The 18,165-nt window shown below is 48.3% G+C and overlaps 1 protein-coding gene across 1 annotated transcript in view; it reads right to left on the bottom strand.

The window, feature by feature from the left end:
- The window catches only part of ddr2a (discoidin domain receptor tyrosine kinase 2a), a 201,511-nt gene that overhangs the window by 149,676 nt on the left and 33,670 nt on the right, over positions 1 to 18,165 (bottom strand). The window contains exon 2 of the mRNA XM_038794916.1: positions 1,574 to 1,717. The gene's annotated coding sequence lies outside the window, so the exon portion shown is untranslated. The remainder of the gene's footprint in view (positions 1 to 1,573; positions 1,718 to 18,165) is intronic.

The following is an 18,165-nucleotide window of genomic DNA, read 5'->3' as shown; positions in this document are numbered from 1 at the left end:
CCCTCGAGCCTGCTGTAGTGGTGAGCCCCTTTAAGCGGGAGAGGTTTTGGGGTGGTGAGGTCATGTGACCAGACTGGCCAATCGGGCTGGAAAGCACGAATCATGGCGCTGAGTATGGATAATCCCAGCCAGTCTGGGACTGGGGTCGAAATAGTTGGTAGCACATTTCTTATATGCTGTATATAGTTTATTCTTTATAATAAGTAGTTTGTTTAGTTTCTAAACTTGGTGCTCGCCCATCCTTGACACAACATTGTGGGTTGAAGGGCCTGTACTGTGCTGTACTGTTCTGTGTTCTATTACACCTGCTCCACCATTACATAAGATGATGGTTGATCTGACTGTGCCCTCAATTCCACTTTCCTGTTTGCCTCCCCAGAACCTTTGACTCCCTTGTTGAACTAAAATCTTACCCAATCTTGAATATATTTAACGACCCACCTCCTCTGTTCTCTGGTAGAGAATTCCACTGACAAATGATCCTCTGAGAGCAAAACAAAATCTCCTCATCTCAGCCTTAATGAGACCCCTAATGTTTTAACTGTGTCTGATAGCTCTCAGCATTCGCCCAGTCAAACCCCCTCAGGATCTTGTATGTCTCAGATATCAGAAACATGGGGTGGGATTCTCCAATCCTGCGGCAGAGTGTCCACGTTGTCGTAAACGCCGTCGCGATTTATGACGGCGTGAATGGGCTGCTCCCAGGACTAATTCTGGCCCCTACAGGGATCCAGCATGGTGCTGGAGCGGTTTCGTGCCGCTACAGCTGCCGATCCCGGCGCGAACTGTGCGCTGCGGGATCCGGCATGCGCAGTTATGCTGACGCCAAAGAGGACGTGTGCAGTGGCACCAGTGCCAACGCGCGCATGCGCAGTGGCCTCCTTCAACGCGCAAGCCCTGATGCAACATGGCGCAGGGCGACAGGGGCCGGCGCTTAGGAAAGGATGCCCCCAGCCAGAGAGGCTGGCCCACCAATTGGTGGGCCATGATCATGGGCCAGGGCACATCGGAGGCCCCCCCCGGGGTCGGACCCCCCCTCCCTTCCCACAGGCTGCCCGCTCTCCCCCACCCTCTCACCCTCACCCCCTCCCCCCCCCCCCACCCCCCCCCCCCCCCCCTCCCCCCAGGCCCTTGCACGCCGAGTTCCCGCCGGCTGAGAGTAGGTTAGAAAGGCGCCGGCAGGTCTCGTTTTTTTTTCACGGCCGCTCGGCCCATTTGGGCCAGAGAATCGGTGGGCCAGCCGCGTAGAGCAGCCCGCGACCGGCGCACACCGGCGCCAAAGGCGCCGATTCTCCGCTCTGCGAAGAATCGTGTGCCGGTGTCGGAGCGGCGTGGCCCGTTCGCGGGGATTCTCCGGCCCGGCTCAGGGCTGAGAGAATTCCGCCCATGGTTTTGAAACAAAGGAACATCGCTGAGCAGGGATGGGGTAATGGGAGAAAAGTTTGGCTGAATGCCAGATGTGGGGGAATCTCTGTGATTGAGCAACAGAGCTCCTTCCACACATAAATTGAACTGAGAGCAGCGCAATACTACTGAAGATGTACACACATGCCATATAGTTTCTTTTACTTACTTTGGGTGATCTTCACTTGTTACAGAACCATCCTGCTCTTCAGGCTCCTCTTTTCATTTACCTTGCAGCATTAGAGTTTTTTGACACTGTGGACTGGCAATTTTGGTGCCTTTTCTCCAAAAGGAGTCCGGAACGTTGGAAATACTAAAATTAATAAGAAACAAAATAGTCAAAATGAAGGGAATATCTGGTATACAATTGAAACAAGGTCAAATCCTGAACCTCCAGTTGATTTGATTTTTTGTCTTCTTCCTTTGGTTTGCTGCAGGCAAGCTGATTGCCCAGCAAATCCCCTTAACTTCAGTTCACTGTATTTTATATTTCCAACAAGTAATAGTCATGGGGATAATGCAGGTACGTTACTTTTCCAAATTATATGCATTTGTCACAGTAAAATAAATTTATATTGAGCATTATGCTTGAATTTGAGATGGAATTTCTACCTCAGCAACCAAGAGAGCAAAATTGGGAATTGGACTTTCCTGAGCCTAGGATTTTCTTCCCAAGGTTTTTTCTGAATAGACAAAATCCAGGTATACCACAGTGTTTATCTAACAATAGCTAGTCTTAGTTTCCACATTGCCAAGGTACAAAAAGAAATAGAAAGATGTGTACTCCTATAACAACTTTCATGACTCCAGATGTCCTGAACTTCATAGCCAATGAAATACTTTTCAGGAGAGGTCTCTGCTATAATGTAGAAAAGGTGTTTTTATAATTCTATGAAGGCACCAGCCACTCAGAAAGGCTTCAGTAAACGCATTGTGAGTGCATTTATTGAGACTGGGCACATGAAAACAGGTATACATAGGTATGAAGCTCAATGACACCAGCAACAGAACTGGTTGTTTGTGCTCTGCTTCAAAGTAAAAGTGGGGGCAACACGGTGGTGCAGTGGTTAGCATTGCTGTCTCACAGCACCACGGTCCCAGGTTCGATCCTGGCTCTGGCTCACTGTCTGTGTAGAGTTTGCACACTCTCCCCATGTTTGAGTGGGTTTCTTCCCACAGTCCAAAGATGTGCAGGTTAGGTAGATTGGCCATGATAAATTGCCCCTTAGTATCCAAAAAAGGTTAGGACGGGTTATTGGGTTACCGGAATAGGGTAGAAGTGAAGGCTTAAATAGGTCGGCGCAGACTCGATGGGCCGAATGGCCTCCTGCTGCACTGTATGCTCTATTTTCTATGTGCAGGGTAAGTGGATTGGTCACGCTAAATTGCCCTTAATTGGAAAAAATGAATTGGTTACTACAAGAACTCCCTTGCTGCTCTTCCAATAGTGCCATGGAATCAGTTACACCCTCCTGAGAGGGAAGATTGGGCCTAATTTTGTGTGTCACTCCACAGTTAGCACCTTCAGCAGACCAATACCACCTCAGTACTGCTCTGGTCTGACCAACAACCGACATTCCCTCAGTAATGCACTGATGAGTCAGCCCAGATTATACACTTAAATCTCTCGAGTCAAACTTGAACTCACAACCTTCTAATTCATTGCTGAGAGCATTGTCTCTGGGTCACAGCTGATAAAACTAAGCCTTTTAAATGGCATTTAAATTTATCCTTCGAAATTGAATTTGAAGGAACAGTTTGTTCTGAGATACAAGTTTTGGAGACTAAGGGCTGGATTCTTCCGCTCTGCCCACCGCAAAATTGCCACGGGCGGGTCGCGGACTACGTAAAGGCCCATTGACCTTGGACGGGAATTTCCGGTTGCTAGGTGGGTGTGGCTGGAGAATCCCGCCCTATGGGCGCGATTCTCCCAAAACGGGAGAAATCGTAAGGCTGGCGTCAAACCCGGGTGGGTTTGACGCCAGCGCGCCCCTTCCCGACCGGGAACCGATTCTGGTCCCCGGTCGGGGCTAGCAGCCCGACGCCGTAGGCTCCAGCATGACGGGTTTAACGAATATCGTTAAGCCCGCTTGCCGGAGTTAGCGGCGGCTGACGCGTCATATGACGTCAGCCGCGCATGCGCGGATTGGAAGACTCCAACCCGCGCATGCGCAGATGACGGCATCGCGTATTTGCGCGAAACCCGTGCATGCGCGGGCCGGGTTGCCCCTCAGCCGCCCCGCGAATGGATACTGCGGGGCGGCGGAAGGAGAAAGAGTGCACGGGCATCGGGCCCGCTGCCCACGATCGGTACCCACCGATCGCGGGCCCATGGCACCCTTGGCACGGCCGTGGTACTGCCGTGCCAATCGGTGCCATGGTTATGAAAAGCGAGTTTGTGACGCCGTTTTTACGAACGGCCAGACCAGGTGTGTTTGCCGTTCGTAAAAACGGCGTAAAGGGCTGGGACTTCGGCCCATCGAACAGCTGTGAATCGCTGCCGGCCGTAAAAAAACGGCGGCAGCGATTCGGGTCGGGAGTTGGGCGGGGGGTGGGGGAGAATAGCGGGAGGGCGGGAAAAATGTCGGGAAGGCCCTCCCGCTATTCTCCGACCCGTCGTGGGGGTCGGAGAATTTCGCCCTAAGTACTCCCGCCAGCAGTGATTCAGAACACCTTCATGCTACTGCTAGGAGCGCCGGGAAGGCGCGATTCCATCCATGCAAATTAACCAGCAAGCTACCCACGTGCACCCTGCCCCAGTCCCGGTTCCTCAGGCATGTGATTCGCTGGGGTTGGGAATCCCATAGTGAGCCTGATGGGCTGGTGCAGCTTTTAATCACTCCACTCACCCCAGACTCTTATTCCAGCCAAGAAGATGTCTGCTAAAAGGCCTGCACCACACTTCCTTGATCCGCAGAATGTTGGATGCCGTTGAAGAGAGGAGGAACACCCTCTTCCCCAAGTGGTGGAGACACCAGCCAGCCGCAATGAATAAAACCTGGGTTGAGATGGCAGATGCATTGAGTGCTGGCAACCTCACCAAGAGGGCTGTTTTGCAATACAAGAAGAACAACCTCCTTCAAGCAACTCGGCTGAGTAAACACCTATATGACCCTGGCCTCAATCTCATCCTTGACCCCTAACACCTGCCCCAAAACCTTATCAGCCAGTAATACACCATCTACCTGAATGCCCCTCGGAAACCATGCTGCAGGAACCCCAACACATGCCCTCCCCTCTTTGGCCAGTTGCCTTACCCACATATGCCACCAGCTAGAAGCCCTCCCACCATTAAACTAGCGTCAGGCATGTCCAAGATATGGGTCCACACCCCTTTGAAGAAAGGGCCATGGAACTTGGGGGGGGGGGGGTGGTGAGTTGGGGCTGACATGTAGGTTGGCATGCATCAAAGATGTGAGTATCCAATGCCACTTTATCCAGAATCCAGATGTCCTAGCTCAGTGTGTCTTTAATCTCCCACAGCCCTGTCCTTCTGAAGACTTGACCCCATGTTCTTTGTCTTCCAGGATCTCCATCAATGAGGCCAAGCCATCTGGGGTCACAGCCCCCCATCCAGACCCTCAGACCACCTGGAGTAGACCTCGAGGGAAGACACCGCCTTTACGGCACTGCCTACACCAAAAGCGTGCGACAGCCTAGTATAAGAGCATTCCCAGTCTATGACCCCAAAGCTTGCCCCATCTTGCACCCCGCCTCAAAATAACATGGCTCTTGAGAAGGAGTTCCCATCGCACAACCAGGGTGAGAGTGGTATGTTATCTAAAAGACAGGAGTCAGACTTTGTCAGACAATGAGGAGCACCAGAGCTCATCGCACAACAAGTCGTCATCATCCCCCATCCCACAGACCAGACCCACTGATCCTGCCAATCCAGGCCCAACACCCTGTAGTGATGCTGCTCTGACCCTTGGAAGGGGGAGGGGGTGCTGTGGTCATGAGAAGGGGTGAATGGTTAAGGGTAAAGTAGAGTGAAAGGGGAAGTTGGGTGGGGGGGTTAATGGGACAAAAGAGAGTGAGGGCGAGGGGGTGATGGCGGTGAAGCTGCCGGTCTTTTGACCTCCTAGTTGAAGAATCGGGAGCTGATCAGGTTCTCCCTGGCTCAATGGCCCTGAAGGATTTGTTCGCAGTCTGTCGAACCAGCTTCAGGTCCTTACCTGGCTCATTTACATTGTGTATTTTATGTTTGCCGTATGTATTTTCTTTTCATAAACGGAATGATCTGTCTGAACTGTACACAGAACAATACTTTGTCACGTGGTACATGTGACAATAAACAAATCCAATCCAATTCTGGACCATCTCCTCATCCTCCTCAACTGACGAGGCTGTTGATCTTTGCCCTCGTCCAGCATGTTGCCTGCTGCTGTGAAATGATGTACAGGATGCAGCCGGTCGCTATGATACGCACAACCCTCTGGGGGCTGTATTGTAGAGACCCACCAAAGCGGTCCGGGCCGCGGAAGCACACCATTAGGAGCCCGATGCACTGCTCGATGACACTCTTGGTTGCTGAGTGAGCATCGTTATAACACCTCTACCCCTCAGTATGGGGCCTCTACAGCGGGGCCATCAATCATGACCTAATCAGGTAGGCCTTGCCACCCAATACCAACCCCTCACCTGAGGGAGTGCCACTAATGTGCCGGGAACCTCAGTGTGCCGGGATGTAAGCAGCATGCATGCTACCTGGGTATCTGGTGCAGACGTGCATGATGTGGGGATCGCACATCAACTGCACCTTCAAGGAGTTGAACCCCTTCCAATTAATAAAGGGCACTCCCTGTTGAGCCGATCCTCTGAGGTCAACTTGTGAGCCATCAATAAGCCACTGGACCTGGGGAATGCCAGCGATGGATATAAATCCAGCAGCCCCGGCAACCTGGTGAGACTGATTTTGGTTAAAGGGGATGACGATAGCTGCACAGGTGCATAGGGCATCTGTGACATCTCGGACACACCTGTGCGCGGAAGTTTGCGAAACCCTGCACATTGACCGCTGGAATGAGCCAGAGGTATTGAACGCAACCTATCGGCCTCATCACGCCCAACAGAGTGACACAACGAGGCTGGTAAATCTCACAAGAGGCATCATGATTTGGATCTCGCCCTCACTGGGCATGATCTAGATTAGCATTTTCAAGTGAGTAGTTAGTCTCACTGGAATATGTCTAAGTCAGAGTTACCCAAGGCACAGGGTTGAATGGCCTCAGCTTGGAAACCACCTCATGATGCCATTTAGCACTGGTTTCCATTAACATGGACGTGGCATAGCAGCACTTGGTGGGTCTCCCAAGCGATCAGAGGCCCGGGTGGTCAGGCTCTGGGCAGAGTATTACCCTTGCATCCCGGTGCCACCTGGGCACCCTGGCAATGCTACCCAGGTGCCACACTGGCAATGCCAAGGTGCTCCAGTGGCACTGCCAGGGTGCCAAGCTGGCAGTACTAACGTGCCCGGGTGGCAGTTTGCCCGTACTGGGGATCGGGCCTGGGGGTGCCCTGCCCTTATGAAGTGGGTGTGGGGGGGCTCCACGACTCCCTAATTAGTAAGTTGGGGCTCAGCCCGTCAGTGCAATAAATGTGCCTAAGTGTGGCCTCGGCCTGGCGTTCCTCATCAAGGCTAAAAATATGAGCAGAGTCCCGTTTAATAGTGCAGTCGTTCTCAGTGCTGCAGGCGCCGAGAAACACTCTGCTAAATGCACCCACAATGGGATCTTTTCCCCCATTAAATTGTGCCCAGAGAAGTTGAGGGCAACCATCAACTAACAGACTTAGCCATTTCAAAGTAATTTACATATCTCAAAAAAGCAGTTGTTTTAGACCAACCTATGAGGAGCATCATTGTCCAGCTGAAAAATAACCAGGACTCACTGCTTTCTGTCCTGCAGCCATTTTTTGTTCAAGTTGACACAGACCCTCTTATTCCACGAGCCCCAATTTTGTTAATCAGCATTTCATGTGGCACCTTGTCAAATGCTTTCTTAAAATCCATACAGCTACACTTCATCAGCTTCTCTTTTACATCATTGGATTCATCAAGCATGATCTGCCTTTCTCTAATCTGTGCTGGTTCTGCTTAATTAACTTGTCCTTTTCCCTGATTATTTCAAAAATCTTACCCACCACTGATGTTCAAATTGACTGATCTGTAGTTTTCTTTTATTCGTTCTTGGAATGTTGGCGTCGCTGGCTGGGTCAATAGTTGTTGCCCATCCCAATTACCCTTGAACTGAGTGGCTTGCTAGGGCATTTCAGTGAGGGGTGGGGGGGGGGGGGGGGCATGCAGACATACACATCCCATGTGGGTCTGGAGTCACCTGTAGGCCAGACCGGGTAAGGACGGCAGATTTTCCTTCCCTGAAGGACATTAGTGAACCAGACGGCTTTTTAACAACAATTGACAATAGTTTCATGATCATCATTAGAATTCAAACTTCACCATCTGCCATGGTGGGATTCGAACCCAGGATCCCAGAGCATTACCCTGCATCTCTGGATTGCTAGTCCAGTGACAATACCACCTCGCCACCGCCTCCCAGTTGCTGTCTTTACACCCTTTCTTGAGTAAGGGTGTCATACTTACCTTTTCAAACCTCAGGGACCTCCCTGTCTCCAGGGAAGATTAGATGGTTACAGTAATTTCTTTCCCTCCACCCAAACTTCCCTCAGCAACCTGGGATGTAAGCAATCTGGATCAGATGATTTCCAGTCTGAGCAGAGCCAGCCTTTCCAATAACTCCTGCCTCTCAGTTTTCACTCTACCCATGACCTCTACCATCTCCACTTCTGCTGATGTTTTCTTAGTAAACACCGAGGCATAGGACTCATGAAATATTCTTCCCTTTCTCTGCCTCTAAGCATATCCCACCTCTTTGTCCCTGATAGGACCCACTCTACCTATTGTACCTGCTTACTATTTACATGCCTGTAGAAGGTTTTGGGGGTTTCCTTTTATGTTGACTGCCATTGCATTCGTATATTCTCTCTTTTCCAGTTTTAATTTCTCTCTCCACCTCCCCTCACAACATAGTTTAACAGGTGCAAGGATAATTTAAGATATAAAATTAGATCCTGCATCGTTATTATGGGAACTTACGTTGGTGTAACAGATTTAATGTAGAAATGCCTCAAGACTTTTCAGAGAAACCTAATTCAACACAAATAGGAACCGAGCAAAGATATGAGGGGTGACTAACTCTTGATCAAATAATCGGTTTTAAAGGATGGTCTTAAAGGAGATGAAAGTGGACTAGCAAAGTGGTTTAGGGAGGGAATTCCAGAGAAAAAACACCGCAATATTCTAATGAGTGGAAGATAAAAATATTTATTGCCAAACAGACTTAGCCATATATTTGGGCCAATGTGAAAAGTTTTTCACTATTTCAAAAACAACCAGCCTATAAATTAATCTCCACAAGTATCAGCTGAGCCTGATACACGTTACCACTCTATAGATTTGGGTGTTAAAACTCCCGGATACATTGAAGTGGCCAGGGTATTGAATGCAATATCGGAATCCACAGACGTGAGTTAAGAACTTGGTGATGTGCAATATTCCCAGATATTACGAGAGCAATAATGGCAGCGGGAGGCCATGGGGATAGCGGAAAGCTTGGCTGGTTGAGAATGCATGAGGGTGATAGTGAGCATAGGTGGGTTGAGAATGCATGAGGGTGATATTGTGCATGGGTGGGTTGAGAATGCATGAGGTGATATTGGGCATGGGTGGCTTGAGAATGCATGAGGGTGATACTGAGCATGGGTGGGTTGAGAATGCATGAGGGTGATAGTGAGCATGGGTGGGTTGAGAATGCACGAGGGTGATATTGTGCATGGGTGGGTTGAGAATGCATGAGGGTGATAGTGAGCATAGGTGGGTTGAGAATGCATGAGGGTGATAGTGAGCATGGGTGGGTTGAGAATGCATGAGGGTGATAGTGAGCATAGGTGGGTTGAGAATGCATGAGGGTGATAGTGAGCATAGGTGGGTTGAGAATGCACGAGGGTGATATTGTGCATGGGTGGGTTGAGAATGCACGAGGTGATATTGGGCATGGGTGGCTTGAGAATGCATGAGGGTGATACTGAGCATGGGTGGGTTGAGAATGCACGAGGGTGATAGTGAGCATAGGTGGGTTGAGAATGCACGAGGGTGATAGTGAGCATAGGTGGGTTGAGAATGCATGAGGGTGATAGTGAGCATAGGTGGGTTGAGAATGCACGAGGGTGATATTGTGCATGGGTGGGTTGAGAATGCATGAGGTGATATTGGGCATGGGTGGCTTGAGAATGCATGAGGTGATATTGTGCATGGGTGGCTTGAGAATGCATGAGGGTGATATTGGGCATGGGTGGGTTGAGAATGCATGAGGTGATATTAGGCATGGGTGGGTTGAGAATGCATGAGGGTGATACTGAGCATGGGTGGGTTGAGAATGCATGAGGGTGATATTGGGCATGGGTGAGAGTGCAATGCTGGCAGTTTTGCATCATTCACCTGTTATACATCTGCCCCGCCCCCCACTCCCTGTGGCATTGTTTCCTGAGTATCAAGTGTGTTCTATTACAATCAGCAAAAGCTTGACTCTTCTTGTGCCTCCGTCCAAGTCCAATTTAGTTCTCAGCTTGTTTTAAATTATCATTGTTGTTATGTTTTTGCAGAACATATTGTGATTGCCGAATGGGTCAAAACAAAAAAAATATTGTTCAAATATAGCATCTAATAGATCTGCTCAATGCATCAAGGCAGGCCAAATGTTCTGAGAAGAAGTGAATCACCGATCTGCCTGATCCACAACAGAGCTGATCGGATTGAAATTAATCTCCAGTGGACAAGGAGCCAACTATATCAACATATGCTTTTGAGCAGCTATAATGAAAACCGACAGTAGCTCACGGAACAGAAACCAGACTTGTTGACAGAATCTTTGCAAAGGATTTTGTTTCGCAAACATCCAAATCATTTCATTTATGTTGGATGTTTCTTCAATTTTGTGGATGGGATTAAAACATCCAATGTTGGAACACTGGTGTGGTTGATATCCCTGGGTGCTGAGCTCTGGCTGAATTTACCAGTCACCCGCTTACTAAGAGCTTTCAGCTGCCACAACACCAGAAGAAAATATATACACGGTCCCACTTTAACTCTAACATTTAATGGGCTTTAAGTGAGTCAAAATCGGGCCCTACATATTTGGTTATTTGCAGCAGCATTATAGATGAGGGTGTAGTTGGAGACCAGGTAGAGTAGCCAATGTATAAACAGATGTACCATAAGACCTTAATATATAGGAGCAGAATTAGGCCATTCGGCCCATCAAGTCTGCTCCGCCATTCAATCATGGCTGATATGTTTCTCATCCCTATTCTCCTGCCTTTTCCCTGCAACTCCTGATCCCCTTATTAATCAAGAACCTATCTATCTCTGTCTTAAAGACACTCAGTGACCTGGCCTCCACAGCCTTCTGCAGCAATGAGTTCCACAGATTCACCACCCTCTGGCTGAAGAAATTCCTCCTCATCTCAGTTTTAAAGGATTGGCCCTTCAGTCTGAGGCTGTGCCCACAGGTTCTGGTCTCTCTTACCAGTGGAAGAGACCTCTATCTAGGCCTCACAGTATCCTGTAAGTTTCAATAAGATCCCCTCTCATTCTTTTAAACTCCATCGAGTACAGGCCCAGAGTCCTCAACCGTTCCTCATACAACAAGCTCTTCATTCCCAGGATAATTCTTGCCAACCTCCTCTGGACCTCCTTCAAGGCCAGCACATCTTTCTTTAGATACGGGGCACAAATGGGCTCACAATACTCCAAATGGGGTCTGACCAGAGCCTTTTCCAGCCTCAGAAGTACTTCCCTGCTCTTGTAGTCTAGTCCTCTCGAAATGAATCTAACATTGCATTTGCCTTCCTAACTGCCGACTGAACCTGCATGCTAACCTTAAGAGAATGCTGAACCAAGACTCCTAAGTCCCTTTGTGCTTCAGATTTTGGAGCCTTTCCCCATTTAGAAAATAGTCTGTGCCTTTATTCTTCCTACCAAAGTGCATAATCTCACACTTCTCCACATTGTATTATATCTTCCACCTTGCCCATTCTCCTAACCTGTCCAAGTCATTCTGCAGCCTCCCTGATTCCTCAACACTACCTGTCCCTATATATATATTTGAATCATCTGCAAACTTAGCAACAATGCTCTCAGTTCCTTCTTCCAGATCGTTGATGTATATGGTGAATAGTTGTGGTCCCAACACTGATCCCTGCGAACACCACTAGCCACAAGATGGCATCCTAAAAAAGATCCCTTTATCCCCACTCTCTTCCTTCTGCCAGTCAGCCAATCCTCTATCCGTGCCAGAACCTTGCCCCTAACACCATGTCCGACACCTTATCAAGGGCTTTTTGGAAATCCAAATAGATCACATCCACTGTCTCTTCATAAGTCTAACTTCCTTGTTACCTCCTCAAAGAATTCTAAAAGATTTGTCAGACTTGATCTCCCTTTGACAAAGCCATGCTGACTCAGTCCTATTTTACCATGGACTTACAAGTACTCCGCAATCTTATCCTTAATAGTGGACTCTAAAATCCTTACCAATAACCGAAGTCAGGCTAACCGGCCTATAAATTAACATCTTCTGTCTCCCTCCCTTCTGAAATGGGGTATTTTATTCGCTATTTTCCAGTCCTCTGGGACCCCCGCTGCCTCCAGTGATTCCTGAAAGATCACCATCAACCTCTCCGCAATCTCCTCAGCTACCTTCTTCAGAACGCTCGGGTGCAGTCCATCTGTTCCAGATGATTTATCCACTTTCAGACCTTTCAGCTTCCCCGGCATCTTCTCCTTAGTGATGGCCACTGCACTCACCTCTGCCCCCTTACTCTTGAGGTTCTGGAATGCCTCTGGTGTCTCTCACCTTGGAGACTGGCACAAGGTACCTATTCAGTTCCTCTACCATTTCTTTATTCTCTATTAGTACTTCTCCAGCCTCATTTTACAGTGGTTCAATGGTCATTCTGGCTTCCCACGAATCCTCGCCACTTTGTATGCTTTTACTTTTGCTTTTATGCTGTCCCTAACTGTCCTTGTCAATCATGGTTGTCTTGTCTCCCCCTGACCATGTTCCCTCCTCCTTAGGATGCATTTCTGTTGTGCCTCCTGAATAACTCCCCAAAACCCCTGCTATTGATGTTCCACTATCTTCCGTGCTAGGCTCCCCTTGCAAACAACTCTGGCCATCTCCTCCCTCATGTCTTTTTAATTACCTTTATTCAATTGTAATACCGTTACATCTGATTCCAACTTCTCCCTCTCAAACTGCAGGGTGAAGGCTATTATGTATGGTCACTGCCCCTTAAGGGTTCCTTCATCTTCATCGACTGTCGTTTTATGCGGATGACCTGTTGCTGTATGTGGCGGACCCGGTGGGAGGGATGCCGGAGGTGATAAGGATTCTTAGTGAATTTGGGGGCTTCTCTGGGTATAAGCTGAACCTGGGCAAGAGTGAGTTGTTCGTGGTGCACCCGGGGGATCAGGAGGAGGGGATTGGTAGGCTCACACTGAAGCAGGCAGGGAAGAGCTTCAGGTACCTAGGAGTCCAGGTGGCTGGGAGCTGGGGGGCCCTGCACAAGCTCAACCTCACAAGGTTGGTGGAGCAGATGGAGGAGGAGTTCAAAAGGTGGGATATGTTACCGCTGTCACTGGCGGGGAGGGTGCAGTCCGTTAAGATGACGGTACTCCCGAGGTTTTTGTTCCTGTTCCAGTGCCTCCCCATCCTTATCCCGAAGGCCTTTTTTAGGAGGGTCAACAGGAGTATTACGGGATTTGTGTGGGCGTATGGGACTCCGAGGGTGAGAAGAGTGTTCCTGGAATGGGGCAGGGATAGGGGGGGGGGCTGGCGTTGCCCAACCTCTGGGTACTATTGTGCTGCCAACGCAGCGATGGTGCGTAAGTGAGTAATGGACGGGGAAGGGGCAGCATGGAAGAGGATGGAGGTGGCGTCCTGTGTGGGCACAAGCCTGGAGGCACTGGTAACGGCGCCATTGCCGCTCCCTCCAACGAGGTATACGACGAGCCCGGTGGTGGCGGCTACCCTCAAACTTTGGGGGCAATGGAGACGCAATAGGGGAGAAGTGGGGGGCTCGATGGAGGCCCCGATATGGGGGAACCATTGGTTTGTCCCAGGGAGCATTGATGGCGGATTTCTGGGCTGGCACAGGGTAGGGGTTAGGAGGTTGAGGGACCTGTTTGTGGAGGGGAGGTTCGCGAGCTTGGGGGTGTTAGAGGGGAAGTTTGGACTCCCCCGGGGAACATGTTTCGGTACATGCAGGTTAGGGCGTTTGCCAGACGGCAGGTAGAGGGGTTCCCCTTGTTGTCCCCACGTAGGGTGCGGGACAGGGTGCTCTTGGGGGTGTGGGTTGGAGGAGGGAGGATTTCGGACATATACCAGGTAATGCAGGAGGTAGACGAGGCCTCGGTGGAGGAACTGAAGGGTAAATGGGAAGAGGAGCTGGGTGAGGAGATTAAGGAGGGGACGTGGGCAGATGCCCTGGAAAGGGTGAATTCCTCCTCTTCCTGTGCGAGGCTTAGCCTCATACAGTTCAAGGTGCTGCATAGGGCCCACATGACTGGGATGAGGATGAGTAGGTTTTTCGGGGGCGAAGACAGGTGTGCTAGGTGCTTGGGGAGCCCAGCGAACCACGCCCATGTGTTTTATGCGTGCCCAGCGTTGGGGGAGTTTTGGAAGGGAGTAGCAAGGACGGTGTCGAGGGTGGTGGGATCCAGGGTGAAGCCAGGCTGGGGACTCGCAATTTTTGGGGTTGCAGTGGAGCCGGGAGTGCAGGAGGTGAAAGAGGCCGGTGTCCTGGCCTTTGCGTCCCTAGTAGCCCGGCGGAGGATTCTTCTTCAGTGGAAGGATGCGAGGCCCCCAAGTGTGGATCAATGATTTGGCGGGGTTCATCAAATTGGAGAAGGTGAAATTTGCCCTGAGGGGATCAGTACAAGGGTTCTTTAGGCGGTGGCAGCCTTTCCTGGACTTCCTGGCGGAACGGTAGGGAAATAGGCCGGCAGCAGCAGCAACCGGGGGGGGGGGGGGGGGGGGGGGGGTTGGTTCGGTGGGACGGTGGGAGGGAGAACTGTGTATATGGGTTTGTGGGATGTGGCGAGTGTTATCTCTTTCCCTGTTGTTGTTTGTTTTTTTGGGTTTTTTTTGTTTGTAGTTGCTTTTGTAGTTGGGTGGGTGTTGTTCTTGGGTTTTTACCATGGTTGTTTTGTTAATATTGTTTTGTTGTTTATATTTTGTGAAAATCTTAATAAAAATTATTTTTTTTAAAAAAAGGGTTCCTTCATCTTCTGTTCCCTCATCAAGTCTGCCTCATTAGGGCGGCATGGTGGCACAGTCGTGGCACATGGTGGCCATGCTAAATCGCCCACTAGTGTCAAAAAATATTAGGTGGGATTACTGGGTTACGGGAATAGGGTGAGCCTAGGTAGGGTACTCTTTTCTAGGGTCGGTGCAGGCTCGATGGGTTGGAATTGCCTTATTCTGCACCGTGGGGATTGTTATGATTACACATCATCAAATCCAGAATTGCCTGTTCCCTCGTGCGTTCTACTACACAGTGCACCAAAGAACCATCTTGTAGACATTCCACAAATTCCTTTTCTTGGGGTTGACTATCAACCTGATTTTCCCAGTACACCATGAAGTCATGATTATTGTAATATTACCTTTCTTATATGCCTTTTCTATCTCCTGATTTATTTTCTGCCTCACATCCTAATTACTGCTAGGGGGCCTACACATAACTCCCATCAGAGTACTTTTTCCTTTGTGATTCCTCAACTCTACCCACACACCTTCTGACCTTTTATTGCTTCTTGCTATCAATATAATTCAATTTCTTACTAACAAGGCCCCCTGCATCTGCCTGTCCTTTTGATAGGATACATATCATTGGATATTTAGATCCCAGCCCTGATCCCATTCCAGCCACGTCTCTGCAAGGCAGCAGTGCTAACCACTGTGCCACCGTGCCGCCCTGTAATCTGTAAAATATTTCTTATTTAACCTTTCATCTGAAAGCGACTTAGAGTAAGTAGTGCAGATTAGCAGTGGGTTACCAGCCAATGAATTTACTGTTTTCCTATGAAGTCACTCCTGGATTGTTTTTCAAACTCAGCCCGCTGCCCAGAGGTGTCCTTCTCAGCTCCCGCTCTTTTAAAATCTCCGCTCTGACTCTCAGCTCCCGCTCTTTTTAAATTTCCGCTCTGACTCTCAGCTCCCGCTCTTTTTAAATCTCCGCTCTGACTCTCAGCTCCCACTCTTTTTAAATCTCCGCTCTGACTCTCAGCTCTCGCTCTTTTTAAATCTCCGCTCTGACTATCAGCTCCCGCTCTTTTTAAATCTCCGCGTGATAAGTGATCAAAGTAGTAAAGACTTACCGACCGTACCTACTATTTACCAATCAGCTCTCTCCCTTGAAGCCGCAACTGCTGAAGCAGGACAAGACCACTCACTGAAGATTTAAAAGTAACAAAGCAAGGAGAAAAGACAAAAAGCACCCCTTCCTGTTCTGCATCAAATTCCCACTCTGTTTCAAATTCCTGATAACCGCACTCACTCTGGCTGTGTCTCACTCTGGATGTGGACGTGGACGTAGTCTTAGAGATGTGAAACAAGCATCAGTTTTAAAGTAACAAACAAAATGTAAATGAATAACTTGTTTTGTATTCGTTCATGGTATATGAGCAAGACGAATATCTAGTCCCTCTTCCAAACTGTCCTCAAGAAGGTGATTGGGAGATGCTTCTTTGGTGAAGACACACCCATAGTGTTGTAAGGGAAGTTTATCCAGGAACATTACCCAACATTAATGAAGGAACGGTGGCATTTCCTCAAGACAGGATGGTGGGTGATCTGGAGAGGAACTTGGAGGTGGTAGTGTTCCCACAGGCCTGCTGCCCTTGCCCTTCCAGAGTGATGGACTTTGCATGTTTGGGAGGTGCTGTCAAGGGAACCATGGCAAGTTGCTACAATGCATTTATGTAGCTAGTACACACTGCTGCCATGATGCACTGGGTGATTTTGACATGGCATCTTGCGCACATTATCCGAAAAGCTTTTACAGGAAATTAGTACAGCAGAAAGCACTAACTTATACAGCGAGTTTCACAAAATCTTGAAGAATTTCATTGCTGATGGCCAGAAATTTCCAGCCGTTCAAATCGTCGGGACCTATTGTTTCTGCCGATAGCGCACCCCCACCACCGGTATCCCGGTGGCAAGAGGTGCATTCAAAGGGGGACCCCGTTAAGAATGGTGGGACTAGAGATTCCTGCCGCTGGCCAATAGCAGGCCGCCTCTGCCACCGCGAAACATGCACGGCGTGGGTGGGGGAAATCCCATCCAATTAGTTACTTTTGAAATAAAGTCACTGCTGTAATGTAGGAAAATTCTGTAGGTAATTTGCATATGTCAGGTTCCCATAAATAGAAATAAATTCAATGATCAACTAATCTATTCTGGTGATTTTATGTGAGGAATAGATGTTGACGTCAGCCGTCTAAGGACTCTGTTACTCTTGGAGCGTTGGTCTAATGTCTAATCAGATAGACTGAACCTGCAGTCAGCAGCAACATCAAATTGGTTATATAGCACCTTTAACATAGTCAAATGTGCAAAAGTGTTTCACAGGAACATAACCAGGCAAAGAAAAAAATTACAGATGCAAAATGTGGAGATATTAAGAGAGGCAAGCAAAACCTTGGTCAAAATGTTAGATTTTCAGAAGCATCTTAATGAGGAGTATTGTCTATCTCCTTAACCAATTCATTTTGAGGATCAAGAAGAGAAGAGTGAAACAACAGATAAGGAAGTTTTATAGAGTAACATAAGAATAGAAAGAGAATGAGAAAGATTGGATTTGAAAGAAGGAAAAGGAGACAGAAAAGAAAAGTAAGATAAACATTTAAAAGCATCGCATTTATAATTTCTGCAACCTTTAGGAACTTTATTTGTGACCCTCAGGAATGAAATCCCACGGTTTCAATCATTACCTTTCTGGACCAGAAAAGCTAAATTTCATGGCAGGACCATAGGTTTTTTTTTAAACTTGGTCCCTCGAACGTGAGAAAGCAACCCTGATTATATGGTGAGATGCACTTGTACATGCAGCATCAATACAGCAATGTCTGGAAACCCATGGCAGAGATAAAGGTGGCCCAGATTTTAAAGTGGCAACAATCGTGTAACTGTCAGAGTTTGACACCTTTACTGAAATTCAGAACATTTTTTTGAGTCCACAAAGTCGCAGGATAATACAGAAAACTCGAATTTGTCAATGATTCTAATCTTCTCCATTGAGTCCCTGCAGACTGCTATGAATTGACATGAACTTCCACTTTTTTTGTACTATTTGTCTCACCAAAAAACTCTTGTTGAATGAGGTGTAACTTAGCTTTAAACAGCATACTAATGCCATAATTACTGCTAACTACTTGTCTGGAATACTTTATATATTTGTGCGGTAACAAATTTCTTAATTATAAAAATAATTGTACATTTTCAACTTTTAAAAAAAGTTTGCTTGTGTTCATGATGGCCCCTTATCATAATCACTTATTTTGCCATCTGAAATTTTAAATTAAAAGTAACTTTCTGGTTGCTGCCTGTAAGAATACTTCTATGTAATTGGTTGCTTTTCCTGCTTGCTGACATCACTGCTGCTGGATGTCTGGAGATCCCC

This window comes from Scyliorhinus canicula, chromosome 4 (assembly GCF_902713615.1).
Source record: "Scyliorhinus canicula chromosome 4, sScyCan1.1, whole genome shotgun sequence".
In the NCBI taxonomy this organism is placed as follows: domain Eukaryota; kingdom Metazoa; phylum Chordata; class Chondrichthyes; order Carcharhiniformes; family Scyliorhinidae; genus Scyliorhinus; species Scyliorhinus canicula.
The sequence above is the reverse complement of the archived record's forward strand: the minus strand, read 5'-3'. Positions and strand labels throughout refer to the sequence as shown.